Source organism: Capricornis sumatraensis, chromosome 7, assembly GCF_032405125.1.
Source record: "Capricornis sumatraensis isolate serow.1 chromosome 7, serow.2, whole genome shotgun sequence".
Lineage (NCBI taxonomy): Eukaryota > Metazoa > Chordata > Mammalia > Artiodactyla > Bovidae > Capricornis > Capricornis sumatraensis.
The window spans coordinates 2,928,226-2,945,623 of record NC_091075.1 but is presented as its reverse complement, the minus strand read 5'-3'; the positions used below and the strand labels follow the sequence as shown (position 1 = coordinate 2,945,623).

General features: G+C 44.4%; 1 pseudogene; it reads left to right on the top strand.

Moving 5' to 3' along the window:
• The first annotated feature begins 7,551 nt into the window (after positions 1–7,551).
• Positions 7,552–17,398, top strand: LOC138082231 (olfactory receptor 5W2-like; annotated as a pseudogene).

The following is a 17,398-nucleotide window of genomic DNA, read 5'->3' as shown; positions in this document are numbered from 1 at the left end:
CTGTGCCTGGAGTCACACATCCACTGTCTCCAGGGAGACAACACCACTCAGACCATGCATCTGGGGTCACGTTCACAGTCTCCAGGGTGACCCCTTCCTGAACCTGCACCTAGGGTCACATTTCCACTGTCTATAGGGTAACACATGTACCCAGAGGTTGTACTTGGAATAACATGTCCAGAATCCCCAGGTGACCTTCTAGAACCTGCACCTGGGGTAACATATCCAGTGTCTTCAGGCTAACACCCTACCCTAGACCCTGTACTTGGGGTCACATGGCCACAGTCACCACAGTGAACACCCTCGCAGACCCTGTACCTGAGCCCACATCTCCACCATCTCCAGGTGACTCCTTTCCAAGACCACGTATATGGGATCTCATATCCAGTCTCCAGCCTGGCTCCACCTCCCAGACTCTATACCAGGGTCCACAGTCTACAGGGCGGACCCCGACTTCCATACCCTTTACCTGGGATTACATGTCCACAGGCTCCAGGGTGAAGCCACCTCATCAGAACTTTTAGTTGAGGTCACACATCCATAGTCTCCAGAGTAACTGGAGGGTTCAAAAATTGCACAGTCTCCAGTATGACCCCACCTCCCATACACTATACCTGGGGTCACACATCAGCAAACCTTGCACCTGGGGTCACATGTCACTCTCCGGGGAGAATCTTCTTGCCAGATCCTGAACCTGGGATCACACATCCACAGTCTCCAGGGTGATCCCACCTCCCAGACCTTTCACCTAAGGTCACAAGTCCACAGGCTCCAGGGTGACCCCTTCGAAATACCTGCACCTGGGTCACATGTCCATAGTCTCCTTGGTGACACCGCAACATGACCTGGGGTCACATTTCTAGTTTCCACAGTAAACCTCCGAGACCCTGCACCTGGAGTCACACCACCACAGCCTCCAGGGTGACTGCACCTCATCAGTACTTGTACCTTGGGTTACATGTCCACAGTCTCTAGGGTGACCCCACCTCATCAGAACTTTTACCTATGGTTACACCTCCACAGTCTCCAGAGTGACCACCACTCCCAGACAGTGAACATCTGGTCACACATCCATAGTCTCCAGGGTGACACTGCCCAGAACACTGAATCCATGGTCACACATCCAGACTTCAGGGTGACCCCACAACTACAGTCCGAGCACCTGGGATCACACATCCACAGTCTCCAGGGTTACCTTCCCTCACAGACACTACACCTGGGGTTACATTTCTGCAGTCTCTACTGTGACCATCCTCCCAGACCTTGTACCTGGGTTCACAAGTCCACAGTCTCCAGGATGACACCATTCAGGACACTGAACCTGTGGTCACATGTTCACAGACTTCAATGTGACCCCACAATTACAGTTCAAGCACCTGGGATCACACATCCACAGTCTCCAGGGTAACCTTCCCTCACAGCTACTACACCTGTGGTCAAATTTCCAGTCTCTACTGTGACCATGCTCCCAGACCCTGTATGTGGGGTGATACTTCATCAAAGATGCTGAACCTATGGTCACACATCCATGGGTTTCAGGGTGATCCCACAGCACTGGTTCAAGCACCTGGGATCACATGTCCACAGACTCCAGGGTAACCTGCTCAGTCACTACACATGGGGTCACACATCTGCCATTTACAGGATGACAGCCTCCCAGACCCTGTACCTGAGGTCACATGTCTTCAGTTCCCCAGGGGACCCCTCCCAAGCACTGTATTTGGGATCACATGTTCACAGTCTCTACTGTGACCATCCTCCCAGACATTGCACCTGGGGTCACGCATCCACAGTTTCCATCATGATGCCCTTTCCCACACCCTTTACCTGGGTCACACGTCCACATTCTCCAGGGTGACTCCCTTCCCAGACCCTGTACCTGGGTTCTCATATCCATGGCCCAGGGTAGACCCCTCCCAGACACTGCACCTGAGATAACATGTCCACAGTCTCCAGGGTGACCCCACCTCCCCCATCCTGCACTTGGGGTCACAAGTCCACTGGCCCCAAGTGACCCTACTTCCCAGACCCTGGACCTGGGGTCACATGTCCACAGTTTCAAGAGTAACCCTGACTCCTAGACCCAATTACTGTAGTTGCAAGTCCACAGTCTCCTTGATGATCCCCTCTCAGATCACTCACCTTGGATCACACGTGCAGAGTCTCCAGGGACAGTCCGCTCCCCAAATGCTGTACTTTGAGTCACACATCCACAGTCCCCAGGGTGACCCCACCTCCCAGACCCTGCACCTGTGGTCGCATTATAGTCTCCAGGGTTACCCCACCTCCAAGACCCAGTACTGGGTTCACATGTCCTCAGTCTCCAGGGTGATCCCCTCCCAGACCCTGTATCTAGTGTCACATGTCCACAGTCTTCAGGGTGACCCCTTTCAAATACTGCATCTGGGGTCACACATCCACAGTCCCCAGGATGACAATCCTCCCCAGACCCTGTACTTGGGTCACATGGCCACAGTCTCCATTGTGACCCCCCGCCCAGGCCCTATATCTGGTGCTAAATGTCTGCAGAAATCACAATGACCCCCTTCCAGACCATATACACAGGTCACACATCCACAGTCTCCAGAGTCAGCTTCTTCCTCAGACACTGCATTTTGGGTCACATGTTCACAGTCCCTAGGGTGACCCCACCACCAAGACCCTATACCTGAGGTCCCACGTCCACAGTCTCCAGGGTTACTCCAGCTCTCAGACCCAGCACTTGGGTTCATATCCACAGTGACAAGGTGAGCCCCCATCCAGACCCGACACCTGTGGTCATATGTACATAGTCTCCAGGATTACCCCCTCCCAGGCCATATATATGTTGTCACAAGTCCACAGTCTCCAGGGTCAGCCTCTTCCCCAGACAGTGCACTTTAAGTCACATGTTCACTGTCCCAGAAATGAACCCACCTCCCAGAACCTGTAATGGGGGACACGTGTACACAGTCTCCTAGGATATCCCTCCTCACAAACCCTGTATCTGGTGTTGCACATCCAAAGTCTCTAGGATACTCCACTTCCTAGACCCTACATCTAGGGTCAATGTCCACAGTATCTAGTGTGACCCCCTCTTGACCCTGGATCTTGGGTCACATTCCCACAGTGTCTATTGGTGACACCCCTCTGCAGACACTGTACCTGGGGTCACACATCTACAGTCTCCAGGGTGACCCCACCCACCAGACTGTGCAACTAGGATCATGTATCCACAGTCCAGGGTAACCCCACATCCCAGACCCTATACCTGGAGTCACAAGTCAATAATCTCCATGTTGACTCCCTCCCAGACCTTGCACATGGGTTCACATAACCACCATTTTCCAGCGTGATCCCCTCCCAACCCTGCACCTGGGGTCATATTTCCATAGTTTCTAGGGTGATGCTTTTCTCCAGACCCTGTACCTAGGGTCACACCTACACCACACCCCAGACCCTGCACCTAGAGTCACATGTTCCATTTGAGATGCTGCAGAGGAATCAGACCTTATCTTGAGTTGAGGGGAACTCAGTGTTGTTTCGACTTGTGGTGGGAAAGTCAGGGTTCCTCTCGAGTTGCGATGGGGATCTCTGGATTCCTCTCAAGTGGCAACAGGGGAGTCACGACTCCTCTAGAGTTGAGGTGGGGAACTTGTGTTTCCACTCAAGTTGCAGCAGGGGAGTCGGACCTCCTCTTGAGTTGCAGCAGAAACTCAGAGTTCCTCTCTAGTTGTTGCTGGAAACTTGGGGTTTCCTCTAGAGTTGTCCCAGGGGACTCAGAGCTCCTCTCCAATTATAGCAGGGAATCAGTGTTCCTCTGGAGTTCCAGTGTGGGATGCAGATCCACTGTAGTCATGGTGGGAAACTTAGAGTTCTTCTCAAGCTTCATTAGTACTCAGAGTTCCTCTTGACTCGTGATGGGACCTCGTATCAAATTCCCTTCCTTTAGGGCAACTCGTCTCTAGCAGGAGTGTGCAGGATGGCTCCTATCTTGTTGCAATGATGGGTGGCTGCTCACTGATTCTGGCAAGGGACTACTCTCTCTTTGTGGTCTAGGTCAACTCTGTAGTTGCGGGGGTTTCAATTTTCTCTAATGGTTGTATTCAAGCTCTTCTCTCCTTGTGGTGTTAGGTTCGTCTATATTGGCAGAACAGGGGTTCTTCCCTCCGTGTGATGTCCAGTGGCCTCCTCTCAAGTTGTGGTGGAGGGCTCATCCTGAGGGGCGAGGCTGTGTCCTCTCCGGTTGGGGTGTGCATGTCTCCACAGGGGAGGTCCTGTCTACTTTTCGCTCTATAGGTTCCTCACTAATATTTGTGGGATTGCTGTTCTCTAGCTGTGAGGGCCTCAACTAGACTTCCTTTAGGGAGCTCATCTCCATTGGAGGCAGAAGGTCTTCCCTCTCAGTGTGATATCCTGGGGGACACCACTTTAGTTGTGCCTGGGGAATCTGCTTCAGTTTTGGCCTGGGAGCCACTCTGTCATTTGATCCAGTGGCCCCTTTTCTTGTTACAGCCTAGGGATCCTGTGAAATTTCAGCGGGGAACCTGGAGTGCCTCTTGAGTTGCAGCATGTGACTCGGGGTTCCTTTAGAATTGTGGTGGAGACTCCTCTGGAGCTGCAGTGGGACAGATCCTCTCTAGTAGCAATGTGCAGGCTGGTCCCTGTCTAAGTGCAATGTGTGGGAGGCTACACTCTAGATGCAGCATGGGTCCACTCTAATTGCAGTGGGGGTGCACTGTTTATTTGCTGTGGGTCAGCTCGTCTTTAGTTGTCGTTTGCAGCCACCTCTCTAGTTGTGGCAGAGGAACTCCTCTTTAATTGTGGTAATTGGGCTGCTCTCTAGATGTGGTAGAGTGCTCTTCTCAAATTGGGAGTTGGGTGACTCTTCTATGGTTGTAATGAGAAGGGGCACTTTTTCTAGTTGTGATGTGCAGGAAACTCCTATCTTTTTGTGGCAGGGTGTGCCTCCTGCTTAGTTGTGGTCTGAGACTTCCTCTCTTGTGGTGGTAGAATGCTCCTCTCAAATTGTGGTGGGGTAAGCTTCTCTTGTGGAGAAAGCAATGGCACCCCACTCCAATACTCTTGCTTGGAAAATCCCATGAATGGAGGAGCCAGGCGGGTTACAGTCCCTGGGGTCGCCAAGAGTTGGACACGACTGAGAGCTTTCACTTTCACTTTTCACTTTCATGCATTGGAGAAGGAAATGGCAACCCACTCCAGTGTTCTTGCCTGGAGAATCCCAGGGATGGGAGAGCCTGGTGGGCTGCCGTCTATGTGTTCACACCGAGTCAGACACTACTGAAGGGATTTAGCAGCAGCAGCAAGCTCTTCTTGGGAATCCTCTGGAGTTGCATCAATGGGCTAATATCTCTACTTGTGTTGTGATGGAAAATTGGGGTTTCCCTTATGTCACTGCAGGTGAATTGAGCCTCATGTCGTGTTGAGGTGGTGAAATCAGGGTACTTCTTGAACTGTGGTGGGAAACTTAGGGTTGTCTCAAGTTGCAACAGAGGAGTCAGGCCTCCTTGCAAGTTGAGGCAGGTAACTCGGGGTTCCTCTTGAGTTGTGTCGGGGATCTCAGGTTTCCTCTCAAGCTACAGCTGGGAAGTTGGGCCTCCTCTTGAACTGCAGGGCGAAACTTGGGGTTCCACTTGAGTCTCAGCAAGGACTCAGAGGTACTCTAAAGTTGTAATGAGAAATCAGTGTTCTTCTTAAGTTGCAGTGCGGGAACTATGGTTCCACCGTAGCCATGGCAGTGAACTCGGGGTTTCTCTCAACTTGGGGGTTACTTCCTCTGGAATTGCATTGGGGCCTCCTCTCTAGTTCTCTTGGCACAACTTGTCTCTAGCAGGGATGTGCAGGGTAGCTTCTGTCTTGCTGCAATGTTGGATGGCTACTCGCTAGTTTTGACATCATACTTCTCTATTATTCTGGTCAGGGTCAACTCTGTAGTTGTGATGGTTTCGATTCTCTCTAGTTGCAGTGTCCAACCTCTTTTCTACTTCTGGTGTGAGGTTTGTCTCTTTTAGCAGCAGAGGGGCTCCTATCTATGTGTCATGTCCAGAAGGCTCCTCTTGAGTTGTGGTGGTGGGCTCCTCTCCAGTTTCAGGGCTGTGTCCTCTCTGACTGGGGTGTGGTCATCTCCATGGGGGAGGTCCTCTCTACTTTTGGTACTAGGGGTTCCTCACTAATATTAATGGGATTGCTGCTCTAGGTGTGAGGGACTCCACTCGACTTACTTCATGGAGCTCATCTGCATTGCAGGCAGAAGGTCTAGGTGTGATATCCTGGGGGACACCACTCTAGTTAATCTGGGGGAATTTGCTTCAGTTTTGACAAGGGAGTCCCTCCGTCACATTGGCCAGAGGTACCTTTTGTTGTTACAGCCTAGGTCTCCTGTCAAATTGCCTCTTGAGTAGTAGCAGCTGACTCGGCGTTCCTTAGACTTATGGTGGAGCCTCTTCTCAAGCTACAGTGGGGAAGACCCTCTCTAGTAGTGATGTGCAGGCTGGCCCCTCTCTAGTTGCAATGTGCTGGAGGCTACTCTCTAGTTGTGGCATAAAGCTCCACTCTAGTTGCAGTGAGAGTCCACTCTTTATTTGCGGTGGGATGGCTGTTCTCTAGCTGTTGTCTGTAGACTCTTTAGTTGTTGTCTGTAGACTCTTCTCTAGTTGTGGTAGTCGGGGCTCCTTTTAGTTGTGGTAGTGTGATGGTGTGACTCCTCTCTAGTAGCAATGTTTAGGGTGGCTTCTGTCTAGTTGTGATGTGTGGATGGCTAAACAACCTGTGGCATAGTGCTCCTCTCTAGTTGGTGTAGGGGGTCAACTCTTACTTGTGTTGGATGAGCCCCTCTATAGTTTGGTGTTCAGTATCATCTCGAGTTTTTTAGGGGATTCTTCTCTAGTTATGATGTGTGACTGGCACCTCTAGAGTTGCAGTGGAGTGTTCCTCTCAAATTGTGGAGGGGCTTTCCTTTCTGGTAGCAATGTGCACAGGCACTCTTTCCAGCTGTGATATTTGTGAGCCTGCTCTCTAATTTTGGCACAGCCCCTCCTCTTTAGTTGTGGCATGGGAGCCTCCTCTCTAGTTGAGGAAGGAGGCTTCTGTGTAATTGTGTTGTATGGGAATGCTCCTCTCAAGTGGTGACATTCAAAGGGCTGTTCTGTACTTGCGCAGAGTTTACTCTTCTCTGATGGTGGTGGGGGGGTCTACTCTACTGGCACAGGTGGTACGTCTCTATTTGGGGGTGGAGGGGACCCTCTTGAGGTGCAATGTCCAGCGTCTCCTCTCCAGTTGTTGGTGGTGGGTCACTCTCCAGTATTGTCAGGTGGGCTCCTCTCTCTTTGTGGCCATGGGGTTCTCTTGAGTTATGGCATAAACCTCCTCTCAAGTTCAGAAGGGGACTTGTGGCTCCTTTCTAGTTGCTGTCTTGCCTCCTCTGGGAGTTCTCTGTGGTGAGGATGTTCTATTTGTGGCATTTGGGTCTCCTCACTAGTTTTCATGGCTCCACTCTAGTTGTGAGAATTTTGTCTTATGTTACTTCAAAACTTTAGACAAGAACACCAAAGAATGGAAAGAGAAAATTCCTCATCCTTAACTGAATTGATATTTAGGGGAATTACTGATAAGTCTGGGTATAAAGTGGCCCTGTTTATCATGTTTTTGTTGTTTATCTCATTAACATTCTGATAAATCTTGGAATGATTATATTAATTAGGATGGATCCCTAGCTGCATATACCCTTGTGCTTTTTCCTCAGTCACCTCTCCTTCTCTGACCTCTGCTATTCCACAGCCATTGGCCCAAAGATGCTGCTGGACCTATTTTCCAGTTCAATTCAGTTCAGTCACTCAGTCATGCCTAACTCTTTGAGACCCCATGGACTGCAGCACACCAGGCCTCCCTGTCCATCATCAACTCCCAAAGGCATGACCATCGAGTCAGTGGTACCATCAAACCATTTCATCCTCTTTCATCCCCTTCTCCTCTGGCCTTCAATCTTTCACAGCATCAGAGTCTTTTCCAATGAGTAAGTTCTTCACATGAGATGGACAAAGTATTGGAGTTTCAGCCTCAGCATCAGTCCTTCCATGAACACTCAGGACTGATCTCCTTTAGAACAGACTGGTTGGATCTCCTTGGGGAGTCTCCAAGGGACTCTCAAGACTCTTCTCCAACACCGCAGTTAAAAACATCAATTCTTTGATGGTCATCTTTCTTTATAATCCAAATCTCACATCCATACATGACTACTGGAAAAACCATAGCCTTGACTAGATGGACCTTTGTTGGCAAAGTAATGTCTCTGTTTTTTAATATGCTGTCTAGGTTGGTCATAGTTTTTCTTCCAAGGAGCAAGCGTCTTTTAATTTCTTGGCTGTAGTCACCATCTGCACTGATTTCGGAAGCCCCAAAAATAAAGTCAGCCACTGTTACCACTGTTTCCCTATCTATTTGCCATGAAGTGATGGGACTGGATGTCATGATCTTAGTTTTCTCAATGTTGAGCTTTAAGCCAACCTTTTCACTCTCTTCTTTCACTTTCCTCAAGAGGCTATTTAGTTCTTCTTCACTTTCTGCCATAAGGGTGGTGTCATCTGCATATCTGAGGTTATTGATATTTCTCCCTGCTTGCCAAGAACAAGTCAATCTCTTTCCATGGCTGTGCTCTGTAATTCTTGATCTTTTCTATCTTTGCCAATTCTGAGTGTCCCCTGCTGGCAGTGATGGCCTATGACCAGTACAAGGCCATCAGCATCCCCTTGCTTTATGTGGTCAGCATGTCCAGCAGGGTGTGCTCGCTGCTCGTGTCTAGGGTTTACCTGGTGGGGATGGCAGACGCTCTGATACACACAGCATTAACATTCAATTTATGTTTCTGTGAGTCAAATGTAATTAACCATTTTTTCTGTGATTTACCTCTGCTTGTTTGTTTGTTTGTTTGTTTGTTTTTCCTGTTCTGCTAAGATACAGAGGTCAATGAGTTAGTGATATTCGCTGCTTTGGGTTCTATTGAACTGAGTACTATTTCAGGAGTCCTTGCTCTTATTTTCATATCATCTTTCCAGTCATGAAGATCCACTCTGCTCAGGGGAGAGTCAAAGCTTTTACCAGCTGCACCTTCCACTTAACTGCAGTGTCAATTTTCCAGGGAGCTATACTCTTTATGTATTTCAGGCCAAGTTCATCCTACTTTCTAGATGAAGACAAAATGAACTTTTTGTTTTACACCCTTGTGATTCCCTTGCTAAATCCTCTGATATTTAGCCTATGGAACAAGGATGTAAAAGAGGCCTTAGTAAAATTGAAAGCTAAATATTTGTATTATGCACATGTACACACAACCACACACATATAGTAATTGTGTAATTAAAATTATATGGCATGACACATGAGAAACAATTTTCTCAAGTTCCTAAGTGAATAATTATTTGTATTAAACTCCATTGTTAAGACTGGAAGAGGAAATGGTAACCCACTCCAATATTCTTGCCTGGAGAATCCCTATAGATAGAAGAGCCTTGTGGGCCACAATCCATGGGGTCACAAGGAGTCAGACATGACTGAGTGACTAAGCACAGCTTCACTGCTAAGAAATATTGCAGGTTTCCTCAGATATGATGCTTAGTATGTGGGCAGGGTTTATACATGGCACTTACAATTTTTGAAAAACGTTTTGACTTTTCTACTTATGCTAATTTTTGTTCATTTTTCATTCAAACATTATTTCAGTCTCACTAAAACATTATGCAATGTCTTAAAGGTTTTGTCGTAAAGTAAGTCAAAGATTTACTGAGTGATCTTTCAGGACTCAGGCTTTTTATATTTTATAGTACATCTTATAGATTCTATACTAATGAATTTAAGCTAATACTAGTAGTAGACATTAATGAACTAAGCTGTTTAGTAATAAATGAGCCACAAAATCATCATGAGATAAAAAACTTAAGGGCATTTGTGAGACATTATGGCATGTTAGGAAAACTTTTCATTGTGGAAAAAGCTACAAACATAAAATTATTATTTTATATAAAAGATGCATAGGTTTCTATTTCTACCATATTTTATCAATTCACAAAACTCTTTTGGAACTGTTGCTCATAAAAGGAAACTTAACTGAAAATATTGTTTGAAAATTAAAGTCTAAGTCAAACAGGGCATCAGTGGATTGGCAGATATTGTTCAGTAAATAAACATGTAATCTAGTTAATTTGTCTCCATTCAAATGTCAGATGTATATTACAGCATCTAAAGACTGATTTGAACTGCATATTGGTCAATTTTATTGGAATTAATAAATATGATATGAAAAAAAAAGAAAAATAAATAAGCCCATTAAATGGAAGTCAAAAATAGTATTGCAGCAGAAAACGTTTGATTAAAATATGCTTCCTTGTTTAGAATTGAATAACTTAAAGAAGAACTGAGTGTTTTTTAGGAAATTCACAATTCAAATCCAAATTGTGGTAATGGCATGGAGATACTCTTCAATTCCTTGAAAATTCTTGAAATTTCACAAAAATAGTGAACAGCGTATCAAAAGACTGATGTATTCTAGGCTGTCTACTTCAGTCCTCATCGTTAACTTTCCTGCTTCTTTCCATAGCACATCCCTCTTACACATCATTGATGACTGATGGAAAATATCTGTAATGTCAGCAGTTGCTTCTCATCTTTCCTTTCTAATTTTATTGACTTGAGTCTTCTCTTTGCTTCTCTTGATGACTCTGACTGAAGCTTTATCAACTGCATATTCTCAGAGAACCAGCTTTTAGTTTCACTGATCTTTGTTATTGTTTTCTTTATTTTTTTTTAATTTAATTTTAAAATCTTTAATTCTTACATGTGTTCCCAAACATGAACCCCCCTCCCACCTCCCTCCCCATAACATCTCTGTGGGTCATCCCCATGCACCAGCCCCAAGCATGCTGTATCCTGCGTCAGACATAGACTGGCGATTCAATTCTTACATGATAGTATACATGATAGAATGCCATTCTCCAAAATCAGCCCACCCTCTCCCTCTCCCTCTGAGTCCAAAAGTCCGTTATACACCGCTGTGTCTTTTTTCCTGTCTTGCATACAGGGTCGTCATTGCCATCTTTCTAAATTCAATATATATGTGTTAGTATACTGTATTGGTGTTTTTCTTTCTGGCTTACTTCACTCTGTATAATTGGCTCCAGTTTCATCCATCTCATCAGAACTGATTCAAATGAATTCTTTTTAACGGCTGAGTAATACTCCATTGTGTACATGTACCACAGCTTTCTTATCCATTCATCTGCTGATGGACATCTAGGTTGTTTCCATGTCCTGGCTATTATAAACAGTGCTGCGATGAACATTGGGGTACATGTGTCTCTTTCAATTCTGGTTTCCGCAAATCAATCAATGTAATTCACCACATTAACAAATTGAAAAATAAAAACCATATGATTATCTCAATAGATGCAGAGAAGGCCTTTGACAAAATTCAACATCCATTTATGATAAAAACTCTCCAGAAAGCAGGAATAGAAGGAACATACCTCAACATAATAAAAGCTATATATGACAAACCCACAGCAAACATTATCCTTAATGGTGAAAAATTGAAAGCATTTCCCCTAAAGTCAGGAACAAGACAAGGGTGTCCACTTTCACCGCTACTATTCAACATAGTTCTGGAAGTTTTGGCTACAGCAATCAGAGCAGAAAAAGAAATAAAAGGAATCCAAATTGGAAAAGAAGAAGTAAAACTCTCACTGTTTGCAGATGACATGATCCTCTACATGGAAAACCCTAAAGACTCCACCAGAAAATTACTAGAGCTCATCAATGAATATAGTAAAGTTGCAGGATATAAAATCAACACACAGAAATCCCTTGCATTCCTATACACTAATATTATTTTCTTTATATTTTCATTTATTTATGCTCTGATCTTTATGTTTTGGTACCTTTTTTTTTACTTCAAGTTTTGTTTATTCTTTCTCTAAAGAAGAGAGTGAAAAAGTTGGCTTAAAGCTCAACATTCAGAAAACTAAGATCATGGTATCTGATCCCATGACTTCATGGCAAACAGATGGGGAAACAGTGGGCACAGTGGCTGGCTTTATTTTTCTGGGCTCCAAAATCACTGCAGATGGTGATTGCAACCATGCAATTAAAAGACGCTTACTCCTTGGAAGGAAAGTTATGACCAACCTAGATAGCATATTCAAAAGCAGAGACATTACTTTGCCAACAAAGGTCCATCTAGTCAAGGCTATGGTTTTTCCAGTGGTCATGTATGGATGTCAGAGTTGGACTGTGAAGAAAGCTGAGGACTGAAGAATTGATGCTTTAGAACTGTGGTGCTGGAGAAGACTGTTGAGAGTCCCTTGGACTGCAAGGAGATCCAACCAGTCCATCCTAAAGGAGATCAGTCCTGGGTGTTCACTGGAAGGACTGATGTTGAAGCTGAAACTCCAATACTTTGACCACCTGATGAGAAGAGCTGCCTCATTTGAAAAGACCCTGATGCTGGGAGGGATTGGGGGCAGGAGAAGAAGGGGACGACAGAGGATGAGATGGCTGGATGGCATCACCGATTCGATGGACATGGGTTTGGGTGGACTCCAAGAGTTGGTGATGGACAGGGAGGCCTGGTGTGCTGTGGTTCATGGGGTTGCAGAGTTGGACACGACTAAGTGACTGAATTGAACTGCTTTAGGTGTAATGTAGGGTTGTTTATTTGTGATTTTTCTTGTTTCCTGAGGTAAGATTGTATTGCAATAAGATTCCTTCTTAGAACTGTTTTTGCTGAGCACCTTAGGTTTTGGATTGTCATGTTTTTGTTGTCATTTGTCTCTAGGTATTTTTTGATTTCCTCTTTGTTTTCTTCAGTGACATTGGTTGTTTAGTAACATATTATTGAGCCTTCATATGTTTGTGATTTTTACAGCTTTATTTTTTAATGGATTTCTCATATTGTCGTTGGAAACAGATGTTTGTTACTATTTCAGTTTTTAAAAATTTACCAAGTCTTGGTTTGTGATCCATATGATCTATTGTGGAAAATGTCCCATGTTTACTTGATATGAAATTGTATTCTGCTTCTTTCAGATGGAATGTCCTATAAATAGCAAATCTATCTGGTCTATTGTGTCATTTAAGAATTGGTTTACTTATTAATTTTCTTCCTGAGTGATCCATCCATTGGTATAATTTGAGTGTTAAAGTTCCCCACTATTGTTGTGTTACTGCCAATTTCCTCTTTTATAGATGTTAGCACTTGTCTTATATATTGAAGTGTTCCTGTGTTGGGTGCATATATATTTACAATTGTTATGTCTTCATGGACTGATCGTTGGTCATTGTGTAGTGTCTTTCCTTGTCTCTTAATTTCAGATCAGGCAGATGTCCTCTGAGTGGCAATGCAGAGACTTAAGCTTGTTCTCAATTATGGCTTATGATAATGTGACTGGGTGCATGTGTGTTAAGTCACTTTAGGGGTGTCTGCTTCTGTGAGAGGGTATGGACTGAAGCCCGCCAGGCTCCTCTGTCCATGGGATTCTCCAGGCAGAATTCTGGAGTGGGTTGCAGTTCTCCCCTCCAGGGTATCGTCCCAGCCCAGGGATCAAACATGTCTCTCTCGGATTACCGCTAGCGCCACCTGGGAAGTTCAACAATGGAATTATTATGGTATAATTGTAATGTAGCGAGAGAAATAATAATGTGCTTTAAAAAAATACTACACTTTTTTGCATTACCACTGTGCATGATATTTTTTTCTGCTTATTTAGTTTTCATTAAGCTTTTGTCAAGCATATTAAGAGTGTTCTTCACATGTTGAGATACTTGAAAAATGACCAAGATATTTGCTAATCAATAAAATAACAATAGGACTTTGAACTTTGAGTCAAACTATAGTGTTAGGATAGATTGAAGGGATAAGGAAAAAAAAAAAAAAAAAAAAGACATTTTAAGCAGAGAAGAGAGTATGAACCAAGGTAGGAGTTGAATGTTCAAAATTTTTTCAATTAGAAGTAGAGTTTACACAGGACAAACTTTGGGAGATGGTGAGGGACAGGGAAGCCTGGCATGCTGCAGGATACGGGGTTGCAAAAAGTCTTATGTGACTGCGAGATTGAACAACAACAAAAAGTATGAGAGACGATCAGAAGACCAGAGAATCTAAATTGTGTAAAGAATGCAATTAAGATTAGTACTGATTGCTGAATAGAGTTGAAATAGAGTTCCATGCCCACAGGACAAGTATATAGTAATGAAGAGATTGTGGTTGTAAAATGGTGTTGACAATGGGAATGAAATTGACTTAGTTTTAATATTATAACCATGGGAGTCAATGTGGTTGCATTCGTAGTTGATGTAAACAGAAAGAAGTAACTCCCATTTTCATTTTGATTCAGAAACAAACATCATGTTCTTGACAGCATCTCACTACTGACTAGTAAATGATTCCTGGAAACTAGCAATAATTATGTAGGCACCTGCAGTATGAAGTGGGAGAAGGCAATGGCACCCCACTCCAGTACTCTTGCCTGGAAAATCCCGTGGATGAAGGAGCCTGGTAGGCTGCAGTTCGAGGGGTCGCTAAGAGTCGGACAAGACTGAGCAACTTCACTTTCACTTTTCACTTTCATGTATTGGAGAAGGAAATGGTAACCCACTCCAGTGTTCTTGCCTGGAGAATCCCAGGGACGGCGGAGCCTGGTGGGCTGCTGTCTATGGGGTCGCACAGAGTCAGATACAACTGAAGCGCAGCAGCAGCAGCAGCACTATGAAGTAATAAACAGTGAGGTGTATGGGAGCTAGAGCATCTGATAAACCAATCAAAGGCCTGAAGACATCTGGAACACAGAAGGAAAACAAAAGGAGATTCTTAACACTGTCTTCAAATATTTCAAGGCTACAATATGAAAGAAACACTGACCTTTTTTCTGCATCCTGAGGAGAGAAATTTGATTTTAAATGAATTAACTTTTAGAAGCCAAAGGAAACTAATTTCAGAACAACAACAATAAAAGAATTTTCTTTCTTTTCTCCAGTGTCAATGAGCAGATTAGTGTGAATGACTCGGAGTCTCTGGGTTTCCCAGTTTCACTAAAAGTATATAAGAAAGGGCTCTAGAGACACACACTTTAATGTAAACAAAAGGAAGGGGGAGACTCTTCAGGAAGAATGCAGACAAGATATTAAACTCCACAATGTCTCTGCATTTCCCATATTCTGTGACTGGTCCTCACATTGGCTTAGAGCTTTCACTAAGATCACTTTTTCCTTGGTATTCTCAAAATACTGTTTTAAAATTATCTGCATAATTCTCAAAATCCATAATTTACACATCTGTAATAGGTTGATTTAACTATTCCATCTGATAAAAAATATATTACTATAAGTAGTATATTCTAACCACCTTAACACATAAGGATTGAGTTCAATACAAAATTTATTAATCTTTGTCTATAACTGAGGAGGGGCTTCCCTGGTGACTCAGATGGTTAAGAATCCTCCTGCAATGCAGAAGACCCAGGTTCGATCCCTTGGTTGGGAAGATCCCCTGGAGGAGGGAATGGCAACTCACTACAGTATTTTTGCCTGGAGAATTCCCATGGACAGAGGAGCTTGGTGGGCTCTAGTCCATGGGGTCGCAAAGAGTCAGGCACAACTGAGTGACTGAGCACAGCACATAACTGAGGAGATCATTCCTAAAAGTGTATGTAAGGTAAATCATACTTTATAAAAGTAAGAAATTCATTTCAAAATAGCCTCCTAAATTTAGTATGACATGTAAATACGTAATTTTAGATAAATCCCCGTGGCTCAGATGGTGAACATTTGACCTGCGATGCAGGAGACCTGGCTTCTATCCTTAGATTGGGAAGATCCCCTGGAGAAGGGAATGGCTACTCACTCCAGTATTCTTGCCTGGAGAATTACATGAATGGAGAAGCCTGGTGGGCTATAGTCCATGGGATCATGAAGAGTCAGACACAACAGAGCAACTAACACTTGCAATTTTTTTCTCACATGTATTTATGTGTAGATACTTCTGAGAATGGAAAGTATAAAATGCAGGCCATTACGGGCACCCTGGTATCTAGGGTTACTCAGTGTGCTCACAGGCAGTTTTATTTACCTTTCTTTGATCTGGTCTGGGCTTCCAGTCTGGCACACATTTCAGAAAAGATTAAAGAATTAAAATAAATCTGACAGTCTCAGTCCAGTATTATTTCTTATTACGCAAGAGCTTATTTTCCCCCCTTAAGCTTATATACAGTTTAAATACTAGTTTGACATAATGGGAAGGAAATGTTGTTTTTATTTTCCCCTAACATTCCCAGTTTGTGGTCTCATTCTCAGCAAAATTACATAGTAATTGGCAGAATTTTTTCATAGGATCTAAGAGTATAAAGTGCTAATTGATCAGTCATAGTTGACTCTTTGCAACCCTGTGGACTGTAGCCCGCTGGAATTCTGTGGCAAGAATATTGGAGTGGGTTGCCTTTCCCTTCTCCAGGGTATCTTCCTGATCCAGAAATCAAACCCAGAATCTCTAACATTCTAGATGGATTCTTTACCTTCTGAGCCACAAGTAGCATAAAATCCCTCTGCAAATTAGTAGCAAAGAGTATGAATTTGTCTTTCCCTAACAAGTGATGCAATGGCACCCCACTCCAATACTCTTGCCTGGAAAATCCCATGGACGGAGGAACCTGGCAGGCTGCAGTTCGCGGAGTCGCTAAGAATCTGACACGATTGAGCGACTTCACTTTCACTTTTCACTTTCATGTATTGGAGAAGGAAATGGCAGCCCACTCCTGTGTTCTTGCCTGGAGACTCCCAGGGACGGGAGAGCCTGGTGGGCTGCTGTCTATGGGGTCGCACAGAGTCAGACACCACTGAAGCGACTTAGCCGCAGCAGTAAGTGATGAAAATAGCATATCCACTAGATGGCAGAGTGACACTGTAATTTAAAGTAAAGTGAAGTCGCTCAGTCGTGTCCGACTCTTTGCGACCCGTGGACTGTAGCCCACCAAGCTCGTCCGTCCATGGGATTCTCCAGGGAAGAATACTGGAGTAGGTTGCCATTTTCCTTTTCCAGGGGTAATTTAAATTAAGGCACAAATAATGTGTATTGATTGCTTTAGAGAAAGTAGCATAAACTGATAGAAAGTAAGATGTTCGTGGTTTAAATATAATTTTGAAAACATTTTATTCCGTGAAGGAAAAATGTGATCTGTCATGTCGGCCGACAGAGGATGCTGACGCCACCAAGCCATCAGCACGGCTCCTGCACCCCCACCTCCCGCTCAGGCTGGTGAGCCCTGAGGAACTCTGGATTGAAACAGAGCTGCACCCTGAGGGAACACAGGATAGAAAAGAACAAGGTACTGGCCCTAAGTTAAGGTGCAGCTCAAAGGAATGA